The 17,858-nt window shown below is 36.1% G+C and overlaps 2 protein-coding genes and 1 non-coding gene across 3 annotated transcripts in view; 1 reads left to right on the top strand and 2 right to left on the bottom strand.

Annotated features, from left to right (window-relative positions):
• LOC134792409 (uncharacterized) overlaps nt 1-17,858 on the bottom strand; it is a 729,291-nt gene that overhangs the window by 607,779 nt on the left and 103,654 nt on the right. The window lies entirely within an intron of this gene.
• LOC134792406 (uncharacterized) overlaps nt 1-17,858 on the top strand; it is a 265,633-nt gene that overhangs the window by 39,762 nt on the left and 208,013 nt on the right. The gene's annotated exons all lie outside the window — the stretch shown is intronic.
• On the bottom strand, nt 12,873-12,945 carry Trnav-aac (transfer RNA valine (anticodon AAC)). Its single transcript has one exon. It is a non-coding gene; the product is annotated as a tRNA-Val (tRNA).

Here is a 17,858-nt window from a genome sequence, read left to right on the forward strand (position 1 = left end):
TTAATAACATACAGGAAGTTCCTCTTCACGGTGACTTAACTCTATACGCAGACGACACCTGCTTATTTTATTATGGAATTTCCATCAGTGACGTACTAATCAAAGCGCAACAGGATCTTGACATCTTAAATGAGTGGTTCCAATACAATCTATTAACAATAAATGCCAGTAAAACATCTTACATAATTTTTAAAGCTAAAAACAAAGTTATTCCTGATTTTACACCACTTTATATAAATGGCGAGTCGTTAAAACTGACTAAAGAAGAAAAATATCTAGGTTTAATTTTGGACGACGGTCTGACTTGGAAACCACAAATCGAACATGTCAAAAATAAGTTATCGCGATTAGTGGGTTCCTTACGCACGACTGTTCGGTGTTTTCCCCGTAGAGTGTCCTATATGATATATAACGCACTGGCTAAACCTCATTTACAATATCTAATAGAAATGTGGGGCAGCGCTTCTAAAACTAATCTAAAAGAACTACAGCGTACCCAAAACAAACTAGTTAAAAAACTTTTCCATTACGATCACTTGGCACCAACTGTAAAAGTGTATAACGAGACTAAACTTATGTCCGTTAGACAACTGTACACTTTTAATATTTGCTTACTTGTTAGAAAAATACTACACAAAGACATACACTCAAAACTAACGTTTACAAAAAAGAAAACCCTACATAATTATCGTAATAGAAACGCTGAAAACTTAATTACTACCTCATCAAGAACCACAACTGGGCGACGAAATGTGACTCAAGAGGGTGCTCAACTGTATAACCAGCTACCTGTAGAAATAAGAAACTTAAAACATCTAAACGTATTTAAGAAAAAGTGTAAACAATTTGTCCAAAATAATATTTCCTTAATATAGTCCATTTAGCCCCATATATTTTTAGTCTAGCGTTACTTTTGAGTTCAAAGTTTTTGTCCTACGCGCGATATGCCGCATCCATCCGATCACACATCAATGCCCTCGTAGACGTGTTATCTACGACCGGCCAGAACAACTCAATGCACACTGTCCTGCTTAGCAACTAAAAATTACCCACATATTTAGACGATATTATATTATTGTTAATGTTTAGATTAAGTTACTAATAACCTTATCGTTAAATACTGCACGCTAAAACTAACTAGATATGTATATTTCTCATGTAAGCGAATTTAATGTAATTCTTTTGAGAATAAAGATTTCTTTAAACTGAAAATGTTCATAGGTACTTACCTATTATTCAGTAATAATCCGTTTGTAGGTTAATTTGCGTATTCCACTTAATTTAAAATGTACTAAATTATTAAGCAGATTTACATAGCTCATTTGTGTAAAAGCATCTTTCGACAAATTGTTATTTATTCCCAACACGCCAAACCGAGAGCTACGCTATTCGAAAAAATAATATCCCTCAGTACGGTGAAATGCGTAGGTTATAAATAACAATTTAGTGTGATTTATTTGTCTGTCATAACATAGAATTTAATTTAACGGGCACTGCGTGAAAAAGCTGTTACAAATTTAGTTAATTAATCAAACTGTGTAATCGTAAATAACACTTTATACACAGTGGGTCTAAAAAAACCCGCTGGATAGAAATTCCGATTCGTAATTGAAATGAAAGCGTTATTCCACCACAAACATATAAAGTATGTTATATATGTTTATATATTCGCTGACATAAGAGCAGTGGGATATATTTTTGAGTATGATGTGTGCACCCATATTTTTACACTTGACTGTACGTGTCAGGATACAAGTTTCCGGGGCAACAGAAAAAAAAGTTTTAAAATCCGACCGCCGGCTTGGTTTTCACGTTAAATTCTTATTAAGGTACAATGTATGTGAGTTTTGTACATTGCAATAGTTAAAACAATATAATACCTACGATTACACAAGTTTATCTACTATATGGTAAACGTACCAATATTCGACCCCTATTCCAATAATTAAGAATTTAAGGTTACCTCTGTTGCTATGAAATGAGATTAAAGGTGAGATTGAAAACGTTTACACGCGAGTTATATGAAATTAGGTCCCTTTTCATTCAAATTAATGGGTCGGAATTATCAGTATAATTTATTATGGGTCAAGTGACTCAACCAAAATGATCGAGTGATCATTACACTCATATATTCAGCTTATTTTTTTTTTAATAACGGTACCGTCCAAAATCAGGGCCGAATACCGGTATATTTTTCATACAAACTAACCGGTATTGAATTTGGGTATCTCAGTTGTTTATGTATATTTTTGCATTTAATTTAGTTAATCTGATCAATCGTTATCCTTACCTAAATTCTATTCTAGAATAGCAAAAAAATATTGTGAATGCTATGTGATATTTAGATTTTTAGTTATACTGGTAACGGTCCCTGTTCAAAATACAAAGAAATGCTATCGCCAGCGTAATCGGTTTTCACTCCTCGTAAAACTGTTATTGCCGCTAAAGTAACGTTCTATCGATTTTCGCTTTAACTCTATCGCATTATTGCCATAGCTATTCTGTAGACAATCAAATATTATCGTCTTTGACTATGCTATAAAAATGTTAATGCAAATATAGTTTAAGCTTTTTAGGGCGCAAACCACCCATATAACTCTCTTGGAAGGGTATTCAGAAATGATAACATGACGATGAATAAGTATTTCTGATAACGACATGATAATGACAAGGATAATATTTGACGACGATATTTCTCATAACAATTTGTCTTTAATATTACTTCTAGATGCATTGATAGTTAATCCTGCTCGCATACATTTTCATGTACTAGCGCAACAGAATGCTAAGATATACTACTGAGTAAAGGTTTATAAGAAAGTTGTTAAGAAAGGCTTACAAGGGGTCTTATATTCCCGCTACCTCCGCTTAATCTAGAAGGTCAAATAAAAATCTAAAAGAGTCTAAAAATTTTAACTAGTAGTTACCTACGTTAACAAGTCTCATAAAAATGGCGATAAGTGTTGAGTTTGCCGCCGGCGACAGGAGACAGATAAATGGCTTCATTACGAGCCAGTGTAGGATCACTTTTCTGCCCTCTATGGAGCCTGATCGGATTTTCGGCGACTTTTTGCGAGGCGACGTTCTAGTTCAATTTTCCACCGTCCACATTTTTGTTAATAAAACCTTAGTTTTACCAAAGACATATGTAACTTCGTATAAGATGAATAAAGTCTAAGGAAAAAACGTGCCTCGGAAATCAAGAAAAAGTCATTCTCGGATAGATGGCGCACACACCTTTAGCCTATGCTCGGCTAGATGGCGTGACGACACCGTTTCATATTTAACAATTTTAACACATAGATATCAGTGAATGAACATGGGTCAAAATGATATAAAAATAATAAAATAATTTATCCATATATATATATTTATTTGATAATTTTATACGTTTTCATTTTGAGTTTTAGTCGTGTGTCGATAGATGGCAGTAAATTTACTGTGACTACAAAATTTACTATGACAGGATCCCTCTCTACTATCTTTTCTCTTTGATTTTAACTAATACCCACTCTTTATATCACTTTGCACATTACTTTGACAACATAATTGACAAAGTTAAATAGCAAAAAGGACAAATTGGCGCTGTCGCCTGCAGCCGCTTATAGTCCGCAAGAAATTGTAGAAAATTATTGAGGGCGCCACTTCCTACGTAGCTGTCAAATTTTTGACGTAAAATGCTTTATCATGGCAACAATTTAGTATGGATTTTTTTTAGATTCTTAATTTCTACTATCTATTTTATGTCTCACTATAATGAAGGACTCTTGGATTTACTTAGAATTGTTATAATCATAAGCTTTGAATAAGAACGATAATTATACTCTCGAAATAGAGAGCAAAGGAGGGATTAGTCCTCAATAAAATGTTATTTATATTTAGCAGAGCTGTCTCCTACCGAAACACCAATTTGATTCGAAGTTCAAACGTGTTTTCAACTGCCTTGATCGACGGGTGAAACGAAATTGTGCAATTCCTGTGCACATTCCCCAAAATGTATCCAACAGGACGCATCAGACACACAAGCGACTCAATATTTTTTGTCAATTTCACGGGCCCCTGACCACGCAGCACATACAAACAGCAACACTCCTAACCTGGACCTTATTACAAAAGGCATAAGGTCCACCGATGTACAGTTAACAGTGTGGGTGATGGTACCTATAAACGATTCTTCAGGCTTTTTCTAACCGATCCGTTACCTTCTTTCGCTCATGTTTTCTTTTCGCCATATAATGAAAATTGTTACTTCAATAATTGATGTTTTGATGTTTGTTACTTCAGTAATTCTAGATTATTACAATAGATGTCCAGCAAGCTGCAAAATGGAATTAATTCATAAAGTGGCTATGCACTTTTGCAGCTGGGTGTACAGACAAAATTCACATAGCGAAGCCAACGCATTAGTTTCCATTTTGTTTTTGGTTTTCCACTGTAATTCCAACGTTTTCAATAAACGACTTGCTCTTAAGAATACATTTGACTCACAATGCGTATGCTTTTACGAGCAGATTAATTAAGATTTTTTTAACTACCCGTAGTCTGAATTATCCCAAAGTGCTGAGTAAGGTCTACATCTACATGCAACTGCTTAAAATTCTGCGTACATTAGAAATATCTAACGAAAGGGCTCAGGGCTGCCCCGGCATTAATGAGCCGGCCTCTGCTTTGTATTCTACTCAGTTGTGCATGCTAGGGTGATTATATGAACCACTGTAACGTAACCTTGGGGTAGTTAGTTACTTATTCCGTAGTTAGGGATTTAGCTTTTTAAGGAGTTTTCTTCTCAAGTCCACATGCATCGGGAGCATAAAAAGCACTTCATACTCAAGATTTGATAACAAGATAGATTTCTAAAGTTGAATCTCGCTGCCGCGATCATCTCTGTGTGCGCATGAAAATAAAATCCCAAGGCCCACTTGCACCATTCTACTAAGCCGGGGATAACCGGTTAAACCTGGAGTTACCATGGTTACCAGTACAATTTGACATTAGGTTATTAGGTTTAACCGCTTAACCCCGGGTTAGTGGGATGGTGCAAGTGGGCCTAAGAAAATTGTTCTTGCTTACCGTGCATTTTGTCCCTAGCTTACATATGTAAAGGTTAATACACGCCCGATGCCTATACTCATGGCTTAGGCTCCCTGTGTATGTACGCTTAACATTCAAAGTTACGTATTAGGGTATCACATCTCTTACATTGCGTGCTATATACGTATTACACTAGAAGTGACGGAAGCATTGTGTCTTCTCTGGAATACCTAAATATATACGATTCTCTTGGCATTGTAAATTTGTAACCTACCGGCTGCGCCATTTAATGTATCGAGTAGTGTACAACGCGATCGTTTAATTCAATGCCAGTCTCATTGAGCTTACTGTGGGATTAGGTAAGGACTAGGTCGATCTGTGTACAATTGTCTAATAATATTTTCACCACAACAGCTCGGAAAGGCTTACTTTGCACTTCCGTTACATAAAAGTAAAAGTAAATACCTGTTTTTATGTGCTTTCCTCACTGTAAGTAACCCAATGCGTCTGTATGTATAGTTTTGCTGTCATATCCTTTCTTTTTCGCTGTATGTTAACACAATTGCGCGTGTGTTTTATCTATCTTTTATGTAAGGTAAGATATTTTTTGATCACTCCTTCACTTCTCACTTTGGTAAAGTATACAGAGTAAACAGTGTGTTTGGTAACTTTTTAAACGTTAATCACGTATGTAGTCTTATTTATTTATGTTGTTTGTTTGAGTTATTTTCATAAGAAAACAACTCACAATTTGTTTGCTGGTAGAATTGACTTTTAAATGATGATTTGGGATGATAAATATATAATGACATTCATTTGGATTTGATTTTGTTTGATATTTTACATTTAATATTTGCTTCGGGTTGGTGTGGTGAAAACATTTGTGTTTCACTCGGGGGCAAATTTTGTTTAACCCTCGTGCTTTGAAACCCTCGGAACGCTCAAGATTCCATTTTTCGAACCACTCGCTACGCACGTGGTTCAATTTTGGAATCTTTCGCTTGCTTGGGTATCAAAATTAGCACGAGCGGCTAAACAACAACTTTGCCCCCTTGTAAAACAAATAACTATGATTTATTGAATGCATGTCTACGCATGGCACCTGGCTAATGTGGTTTGGACTTGAGGGTGATTTTTGCGCATAACCATTACGAATTTTACTAGTGCCTACGTCAAATCATAGGATTAGTTGTCAAGCGGACCTCGGACTCCCATGACCCGTGGCAAAATGCCGGGATAACACGAGGAAGAAGAGAGTCATTACAAATTTTAAGATCACGTATACTGGTCACCTGTAACTGCGTTCTTGTTAAGCAATGGAACGAAGACCTCGCTTTCATTAACGCCACAGGCCACAGCTCGAGCTGTTTCATCGTAATGGTAGAGGCGTTTAGGGGTTCATTTAAAAACAGACACCTAAACAGATCTCATATTCATGTTAAGAATTTCAATGGTTTCCTAAATATTCTTTCATTTATCGAAATTATTTTCCCTGTATACTTAAATAAATAAGGGGAGATCGTACATAGATCGACCTAGCCGCAAACTAACTTGATTTTCAAGATACCATTTTTAGGGTTCCGTAGCCAAATGGCAAAAAAACGGAACCCTCAAGGATTCGTCATGTCTGTCTGTCTGTCCGTGTATGTCACAGCCACTTTTTTCCGAAACTATAAGAACTATACTGTTGAAACTTGGTAAGTAGATGTATTAACCGCATTAAGATTTTCACACAAAAATAGAAAAAAAGAATGAATTTTGGGGGTTCCCCATACTTAGAACTGAAACTCAATTTTTTTTTTCATTAAACCCATACGTGGGGGGTATCTATGGATAGGTCTTTAAAAATGATATTGAGGTTTCTAGTATATTTTTTTTATTAAACTGAATAGTTTGCGCGAGAGACACTTCCAAAGTGGTAAAATGTGTGTCACCCCCCCCCCCCCCTTCCTGTAACTTCTAAAATAAGAGAATGATAAAACAAAAAAAAAATATATGATGTACATTACCATGCAAATTTCCACCGATAATTGGCCTGATGACAAATTTTGAAATCCCTTTTATTATTGTCGGTACACTTGTACTGGTTCCGAAACACATATTTCAGCTATACTCATAAGATTTAACATAAATAATTGCATTTTTTTATAGCTAGTTTAAACCTCGCGCGAAAACGCCTCGCAAGCCATTTGTGACGTCATTAATTAGTTGGTGGAAGGGTGATAGATATTGTTTACATACTTACAGTTACGAATTTTCCCTTGAATCCGAATGATATTGTAAATTCAGCACCTTATATTATGATTAGGGATGATAAATACATTACAAACATTAATCACAATAACTCATTTTATACAAAAACTCTCACACGGTTGCAATTTAAGATGAATTATTTAGATATATGCAAATTCTGAGTGAAAATCACCGAGCGCCGGTTTTACTTTTTAATTTTTCATTTTTTCTGGTTACGACAGCCAACATGGCAATGATAGTTCCATTCAGCCAAATAATTAAAAAAGTTTTTCGGTGATATATCATATTATTTAGCATTTTATTTATTTAATAACAAATAAATATTTACTTTACATCGTGTAATAATATTTTCTGGACGTAATAAATGTTTAGTGGCGAAATAACATTTTTTTGAACCTCCAAACTCTTTGGTGAGGATGTATGGATTACGGTCAATGAGGTTGTCTATGCTGCTCTAAGAAATACGTCATGAATTGATGACGTCACTCCTTAGGTCGCTTCTGATTGGCGTTTCAGTCAAAACGGCTGATTGGAGAATTTTGCACTTTTATTTTATTGAATATATTAGTAATCCTAATGTTTATACTGAGATTGTGCCATTTTTTAGAACCATATTAACATATATGTTTCTTTGAAACTATTATTTCCATGATTCTTTGTTACTGTCATCAGGCCAATTGGTTTGAACGAGATCAGATCTAGTAAGTAGTTTTTTTAATACGTCATAAATCGTAAACCGCAATTTTATTATGTTACTTGCTGCTACGGAACCCTTCATGGGCGAGTCCGACTCGCACTTGGCCGCTTTTTTTATACTGCCACGGTCCTATACTTGCCTCCTTTAATATATCGCCTAACATTACGTATTCCAAACTGAAAAAGATGTCATGAATTTACCTAGAGAAATTGATTTACCAAAGACCTCCAGTACCCAAAGCTGGATTTGAGCCTCTTCAGCGTTTAAATATTTGATAAAATTCCCGATCCACTGATTTTGATACCTTGACGATGGTTTTGGTGATTGGCGCGGGTCTCACGCACAACTTTCATTTCATTTCGCATCTACAGTCAAGTGTAAAAATATGGGTGCACATATCATACTAAAAAATATGCCCCTTAGCTCTTAAGTATGTCAGCGAATTAAGAACTATGGGACATATTTTTGAGTAAGTTATATGCACCCATATTTTTACACTTGACTGTACCGATCAGCGTTAGTGATCTCCAAGGTCGTATCAAAATGAGATCAAAACTATAACAAGTTGTTAAATCTGAATCAGCCGGCTTATTATGGATGCCTTTATCCATCTTTATCCACGTGATAAAATAACTGTCACTTTAAAAACACCGTAGGATAGAAAGTGACGGACGCCGTTTTATCACGCTGTCACGTAGACAAGAACGACCATCATATCCGTACAGGCTCCCGTACTCGTAGTGTATCAGATTTACTCATTCAAATTGGCAGGCACGGCAAATGTACATACGGTTGCAATGATAGATTCTTTTCAAAGTCAACCTTCAATTGCCCGTCAAATTACTGGGACGCCTCTCTGAATCTAGTACGGTGTTCCCGTTGGGTACGCGAGCATGAGTAAGAGTTTTCACACAGTGAAGGTTTCCGCGATTGAGTTTTTTACTAGATGACAGCACCGTGGCGAGACTAGGTCTAGCTGTCATAATCCACCAATCATGTTTAACCATGTTTTTTTTTATTAGTGCATTTTGACAGCAGCTGCCAAAGACCGCTCGTCACGGTGCTGCCATCTAGTGAAAATCTCGATCACGGAAACCCTCATTATTCGTAAACCTGTGCCGTGCTTCAAATAATTATTATGAAAATAATTGTTGTTCCAAATAATTAGTGATTTAATTATATGTGCGCCTTAATGACGAATGACTTCTTCGATAGTTCATTCCAGTAAAATTAATAGATTACCCATGGCATATTTAAAACTAAAACGGGACTGTATCGCGAATAATAAGTCCCGATTACATGCGATTAATTGGAAAATAGGTACCTAAAACTCAATCAACTATTTTAACGCGATAAAAAATATTCATGGCAGCTGAACGACGAAAAACCATTCACGAATAAATTATTCGATGAATTAATAATTATTCAAATTATGTAGTACGTATTCATCAGTAGCGAATACTTATATAAATTCTTTTTTTTCGTTATTTACATTCGAATGTTTTTAAGCGCGCTAAGCAATTGGATAGACTTCCCTGGAAATCTATGCCCCGGCACAAGCCTGTCAATTTAGAAGTTTGCCTTAATTTGTAAGCAGAACTGTAAAGTTTAGTATCGACTTAGGCTATTTGAATTAACGACTCAATTCACCTTGGTCCTTAAGTCTTTAAGAGACAACAGTCTTGAGTAAGTTTGGGTAGGGATTGTTTTTAGTAACCTTAACAGTAACCGTTAAGGTTAAAGGCTATTCAAAAAAATTTGGAAAACGGAAATAGTAGCTTATAAACTGGGTTAGACTAGAAGATGGAAGATAGTTTAGAAAAACCATTATCAAACATTGAATTGACATTGATTGACAGCTAATTTTCAGGTCAGTAGTTTATTTTCTATCCTATTGATCAATCTATAGTCCATAATTGAGTATTTTTAAGCAGAAATATAAAAGATTCAATTCGATAACCATCCTTCTCGACAACCGACAATGTGGTACCTTTTACTTCAATACATCACATTTTTCCAAATAATACTAACGATATTCAGAATGCTCAGGCATCTCATCGAATTTGCGAGGTACCGTAAAACGGGGTGAGTAGGTTTCGCGGGGAGAGGTGGGTTATGAATAGGGAGAGAAGGTTTGAGAGGGGGGTGAGAAGGGATTTTAAGGCTACTGCTACAAAAATTATGTATTCCAATTTAAAATGGAGCTATAGTAATACGCATAATAAAAAAAAAACCATCCAACAATCTTCCAAAATCACCTATGTATGAAAACCCCTTTCACCCCAAATACGAGGCACTACGGGGTGAGGTGGGTTTTCCTGTTTATCGTCAAAGTTATGAAATGGAACTAGGTACCCAAAATAAAATAAAAACTAAAATACAAACGTCCGGACACACTTATTATATACACTATTCAGTTTACATATGTAAAAATAAAATGTTATCGAGGTTTGAATTTCAGTTTTGACCCTACTCACCCCATTTTACGGTATCGCATAAAGCAACACAGACGGTACTGTAGCCGAAAGACTGCACTTTGCTCCGCGTGCATCTGCCTTTCGTACGCAAATCCTGCAGCACTAAAAGCTTGCCTAGACGAGTTTGTGGGACACACTAGGATGTTCATTCTATCTATTCGGCGAAAAGTTGAAATAGTGCTAATATTAAGGCCCACAGATTACAAGTTCACCGGCCGATATCAGCCTGTCAGTTAAGGGGCCCACTGATTAACAGTCCGCCGGACGGTATCGGCCTGTCAGTTGTTCGGAACTGTCAAAATTTTGTTCTAACTGACAGGCCGATACCGTCTGGCGGACTGTTAATCAGTGGGCCCCTTTAAACGCAAAATTTGACAGCTCCGAATATCGTCCGGCGGACAGGAAATCAGTGGGCCCCTTAAATTTATAGTCTAATAAGCCATCACTTCTTATTTTTCATCTTTGGTCATAAAACCACCGACAGCAACCTCTAGCTTAAAATATTATTTTCTGTGCTCATATCATTATTTCTTTTTACGACTTTTTATATAAGAATAGGGGTTATTTCGCCAGCATCAGTTTGAAACATCGTACAAGTGTTCTTGCGGAATTTGGCAGAGGTTCAATAATTCAGAGGGTCGGCTCAACAGGTAGCGCGCATAATCGATCCCGTCTAGACAATGAGGAAAATTCCAAAGTAAATAATAAACACGCTGAACAATTGAATAAACAATGAATTTACTGATTGATTTATTGAGAAAGAGAAAATATACATATCGATATGTCATGGAAATTACCTTTGACAGGAACTGGTGGGAGACGGGTCAAGACTCGGAGTAATTAACAATGGAGCCGCCATTAACAGGCGTTCCCCTCTGTCGAAAATAGGCGGCCAATGGTCAACCACATGTCAACCATATGTATGGACTGACGTTTATCTGACATGACGTACCTATACATTTGATGTGCCCCTCCCCCGCAAAAAACGGCAGACTATTTTGTACCGAAAATTTTAGACATGGCGTCTCCGAAGGGTCAAGACTGGGATACGTGGAATACACGCGTTAAAATGGAGATATTCAGCTCTCATTTTTCCAATGGACGAACTATATAGGCACTATTCGGGACGTAACGAAGCAATTTATCCCGCGCCGGAACCCGGTGCCGCCATTATAAGGCTGGAGCGGTGATTGAACTTGAAAAATTTGATCTTGATTTGATAATGCTCTGGCATTGCATCGCACCAATATAATAATAATAAACGAGTGAGATACGAGTAAGCTGCGGTTAATGTCATCATGATCAGATTTTAAAATATCCAATGCTGTATCTGTTGCAAAGCACTGTCAAATACGGGAAATAAATACCTACATGCTTAGCTTTGATATTATTTATTTGGTACTGCAATTCATAAATAGTAGTACACGATGTAACCGCAAAACTTGAAAGTTATTATAATTATCTAGGGACCCAAGAAAATTCGTTTTCATTTAATTATTTACACAAGCAAATTACATACCTAAGTAAATATATTTAAACTAGGTATCTTTGTACCAAGCGGTCCAAGCATCCCAAGCATCCATTTCCCCAAGCGTACATTTAAGAATCATATTGGGAATTTATACAAAACAACTGGTAAATATCATTGATATTTACCAGTTGATTTTCGGTGAAGGAAAACATCGTGAGGAAACCGGACTAATCCCAATAAGGCTTAGTTTCCCCTCTGGGTTGAAAGGTCAGATGGCAGTCGTTTTCGTAAAAACTAGTGCCTTCGTCAATTCTTGGGATTAGTTGTTAAGCGGACCCCAGGCTCCCATGAGCCGTGGCAAAATGCCGGGATAACGCGAGGAAGAAGGATTGGGAATTTATACAAAACATAAAGACTACATCAAATAATTACATGCCTAAAAATAATTAAATTAGTCACAAAAATAAGCTTCAGGCAACTTCCTGAAAGCCAATAACCCTAGTATCCAATTATATGCCGTTAAAATTCAAAATGGCGGCCAGATTAATCCTTCCTTGATTGATAGATATTTTTTCGTTATCGGTATAAAATAAATTGGCGCATAAAATGGCGCAGTCACCGAACAATGGTTTTAGGTATTTGGTGCCGTGCTTTGTTGTAAAATATGGATAAGCAAGTTTTACCGCGCAGTGAGATTTTAATCGAAATTCAAAATGTTACGTATTTTTCGCGAAATAGCTTTTAAAATATTTGTATTAATCGTTTCTTTATTTACCGGTCAACTAATATTGTCTTAAACGAATTATACCGTGTATACCGATGGTTCAAACTCTTTACCAGCAATCGTAGTCACGAGTGGATGACTTCTACGTATACCGTTTAAATGCCAACAGTTTATTTAACAAGCAGAAATGTCTGCGAACGTTAAAAGTGGAAAAATTACTGTCTTGGGTGAGACTTGAACTGACGGCCTCTGGATCGTTACTCCAGCGCTCTGCCATCTGAGCCACCAAGACCTCATCCATAGCCAGCAAATCTTTCCACCGTATGGGTCATACGGGTCACCAGTTTTTAGGTCTTGTGGGAGAACTCTTCATATCTCTCTATTAGACATAATAACGTTTCAAAAAGCTCCCAAATCGCTAGCTGAAAACTCCTCTAATGTTTATTAAACTTCGCTCTCAAGCGTTTCGTAACAAATTTTCAAACTCTAGCACGAAAAAAATTTGCTAGTTGAATAAGTATAGGGTTACCAGTGACGGCCACGGCCACGTCCTAGTTGTGTAGTGATTGTACTTAACTTCCATAACATTCATTAACTTCGGTAAAAAAACTTTACAGTCGATGGCGAAGCCATGTGTAAAGGGGTACACAGATTACCAGTTCGCCGGATGATATCAGCTTATCAGTTGTTCGGAGCTGTTAAATTTTGCATTTAACTGACAGACCGATATCGTTCGGCGGACTGGTAATCGGTGGGCCCCTTAAAATAGGTACATATTTTTCTTTATAACATTGTGTAAAGCAGCGAAGAATTAATTCTAGAGTCAACTAGAATTAATACAGACCAATTGTAATTGTTCCGTTATTAGAGTTCAGTCGCGTAGAGAAGGTTCTAGCCAGACTGCTCGTACATTTCAAATTAAATCTGCCAATTCTTACAGTCACAGGTATTGTATTTGTTCTAGGATTTATAGAACTCCGTCCAATCAACTAGAGGCAATTGTCTTTGATTGGCCCGACCGCAGCTGGTATTGGTTCGTCTAATATTTTTCTCATTGCGACCATTGAGAGGAAACGTCTTGTCAACTCTTGATTACTTTTTAAATCGCATTGTCTTTTCTTTCGTGATTGGTCTGGCTTTAAAAGTGACAGGTTCTTTACTTAGTTGGTAATTCCCTCTTTTTGACTCAGATATGGTAGAATACCTAACTAATGCGTGATTTTAGGGATTACTTGTTTGGGAGTGATTCCGAATTACCCAAATACACCCTATGTGGCTAAATATATGTACTTGTTGAGTGCTATAAATGTATATAGTGTGGTCTAGGGGTGGATATAACTCGATGCGATATTATGCCAAGTCATATTATTTTTATTTGTCAAGGCACCACACGCTATCAAATAGAAATATTCACAGATCTGCTGTTATAATATAACCATAGACTGGATATGTACAATAACATATAATTATAATTCCCTTCTTTCTGAACTTCGTAGACGGCTATTTTTTATGCGTATAAAAATAAATGGAAACGCAATCACTGGATTTAAATCAACATGCTGAACGTAAGTTTAAGTAAAAGCTTAAAATATGGCTACTTCACAAATCCGCTTTACTTGATCATTATATGATTTAAAAGCAAGCCTCTTATCGTTGTAGCTTTTTGCGGGATTAGATTTAAGTAACGTTTTTAAGATTAAAAAGCTGGTTCAAACACACAGCCACTCCCAACGACCTAGTCAGAAATTGAAAATGTAAACGTGGGTTCTCCTGCCAATGAGTTCCGAACTTATGCAGGCACGAAGTATCATTTTATATTTACTACTACCAACTTTTCCGTGAAGGAAATATCATGCGGGAAATATTCAAATAGAAACAAATTTATTAACGGTCACTCACGTACTTTAGGTTGAATGTTATAACTGAAGTCTCACGGGATTCTAGAGAAGATGCAATAATTTACATAAATGAACTTACGATGTATCTAAATCAAATAGATTTATTCTGTCCCTAATGTGTACGTTTGCTACACTTCCCTCCTCTCCTTCTCTTCTCCATGAAAAATCTGAGCCTACCTTTTGTAAAGAGAAAACGTCGACATGGATCTCGTAGTTGGAGCATTCATTGCGAGAAAATTTAGTGCCTTTTTCAGTTTTGTTACGCCTTTTCACATCAATTTGGCATGGACCATCACAAAACGGACACATAAGTATATACATGGAAAATTAGGAACGAAAACTAGAAGTAAATGGTTATTCTTTACTCTGAAAACTGTGATCTTATGTTGTCGAGATGATAAAAAATACCAACGAAATATTATTGTCGTTAAAAATAGTGCCCGTCACGTTCGCGTAATAAACGAGACACATGCCATTCAGGCTACGCAGTTAGGTTAGTTTGTTTTAGTTTTAGTCGTGATAGAATTCAAGCATTTTTCTAGAATAAAACTAATCGATTTTAGATCTTTAGGGTCGAATTGTAACAGTCAAACAAATCTTATAGGGTTTTAACTTATGTGTCAACAACAAATTATAATTAGGATGTTATTTAAAAATAAATATTCATATAAGTAGGTTTCATTCACGGGATTTTCAGGTGATATTCAAAAACCTATAAGCGCCTGTTATTTTTGTACAAGCATTTTTTGTGAAAATTAACTCGTTGCCGAGCAGCTTGGTGTAACATATTTGTATTTTACGTATTAAATAATGGTAAAACCATATGTAGACTTCTAATCTTATCGCAGTTGATTAAATCATCAAACGTACCCATTTAAAATTTCGAAGTTTCAAATGTAGCATACACATACAGAGTCGAAATACCCTACTTGACTGTTATCAAAGTAAGTTCATTTACTTTGCTGACGTCGGCGCTGTAACACAATTTCGGGACTCCAAATAAGTAAGTATATTGAGTATTAATTTAGATGTAAATCTCGTGACAACCGTGCGACTTGGTAACAGAGTTAACTGAGTCTGTTAACGAATACAGAGGCCCTGTTGGGATTGCTTGCCTAACTTAGGCGAGGCAACGGCTCAAAGACACCGGTGATATACCGGGTGTGGCCTGTAACATGAGCAAAAAATTAAACTGTAGGCTGTACTCCTCATACTGACCAACATTTGTTCAGCGACTTTTAAAAATAACTTGTGGTTTGATTTTTATTACACTTTAAAATTTATTCTAAGACGCAATGTATTGCGATGTTTAAGGCGTGACAAGCAACGTCAATCACAATAATATGGCGTGGCGATGGCGTCCATTGAAGATAATATTTATTTTGTATGAAAAATAGGGAGTCTAAATACTTCATAATTTTTAAAAGTTGTTGAACAAAAGTGTCACCGTTTGAGGAGTACAATATATGTTTTAATTCTTTGCTCATGTTACAAGCCACACCGTGTATATTTACCCCCCTTATTCATAACACTTAGCAAACCTCTGTTAACTTGTGTTAACAAATGTCAAAATTACGGAAAAACGATTATAAACGGCTTATTAGTATCGTGACAAACCCCATTACACGCCAAATATTTCCGTTACTAAAAAGAAGGTAAATTCAACAGTCTTGTAAATATAGCTAGCTAGCTCCATATGAAGAGTCTATTATATTTTCTGGTATGTAAGCGTAACGCACTGAAATCAATATTTCCCTTACAAAAACTGTCTCCGTATTTGTCATTAGAATCTTTTTATACAAGATGGAACATTTCTAGAGACTGAGGTGAACGGATAGTGTTATCAATATTATTATTAGTTATTATAACCGTAAAGCTGGATTAAAATAAAACAATATCATTAAAATGAAATATTTTTATATCAGCGACAACCCTACACAGTTATTTACATTTTAAATTGACACATGTCATGTCATTCAGTAGGATCTACTTGCTAGGGGTGAAACATACAGATTTTTGCACTAATGTTTAACAAACTGCTGCTACTTATCTCAAAAACGGTTAGAAATATTAACGTGATTAATAAGTGAAAAATAAAGTACGTCGTAACCTAAATAATTGCCCGTTTGCGTAAAAGTCCTTCGTTCTGTAATATGCTAATTATTTTATCATCGGCACCCAATATATGCTAATTATTTTATCAGTGAACTTGGGTTGATATAACTTTTGAATCACCTAAGCTCTGGAATTAGAATATTTAGATTTGCACCAGGAGCCTAGTTATAGTAGTCACGAAGCATTCTTATTATGTAGAATATGTAGATGGAATTTGCCGTAAAGTTACACAAACCATGTTTCACGCCATACGGTTAAACGTAATATGAGCGTTTTCACATTTTATTACTTTCCGTAGCTTCTCTAAATTAGGAAACAGATTATGACCGAAAACGCGGTGTTTTACTGTTATTAGTGCAACTAACTTTGTGTAGCGCAATTAGGTCAATTGAAAATACATACTAGGTAAAGCTTTAAGGAAATTGTGAAATTGTTTTCGTACGTTACTTTAATATCACTCGATTAACGGAATAGGCGGGTTAACGTTTTATAAGTGTATATTTAATAATATTGATAGGTTAAATAATGTGTATGATAATACATTCTCATAATACAATAGTTTTATCTGTTGACAAGGAACCCTAAAAACGCTTCTCTTTATCATGACTTTTAAATAAGTTCAACAGCTATTTTCATTACTTTTCAGATGTAATAAATTAAGCAGTACCTAACTTTCGATAAGTTAAATATTACAGCAGTCTATTTTAAATACATACCTACCTAACTTACTCCTTTACTCTGGTAAACGACGATGCATATATGTGTGATGTTTCCCTGCTATCCGAGACTGGTGCGAATTTTCCTTGCGGGGTGTTCGCACGTCGATTATCTAATCCGATTCTACTTTACAAAACCTCAAGCTACATTAAAGCGCTCACGCCATAAAAGGGATACGGTATTTAAACTCACTCTGCGTATACAGCGACCTGATTTCCACCCAGGGTTGTGCTACGTTAAAGTGAAACAACAATTTTATATACTCGCAGGATGCTCGGTTTTATTTCGTCCAATAAAAGGGCTGTAACGGGCGGCGAACAAAACATATTTTATAGAGCCGTAAACCTCCAGGTGTTCGTTGTCTAGCTTTATAGCTTGACTAGATTACGATAAGGTTATTCGCAGTCATTCCGGTGAAGCTCATTGCGCTAAAAGTTTATTTAATGTTAGCACACTAATTAGTGACATGACTGAC

Source organism: Cydia splendana, chromosome 7 (assembly GCF_910591565.1).
Source record: "Cydia splendana chromosome 7, ilCydSple1.2, whole genome shotgun sequence".
NCBI lineage: Eukaryota > Metazoa > Arthropoda > Insecta > Lepidoptera > Tortricidae > Cydia > Cydia splendana.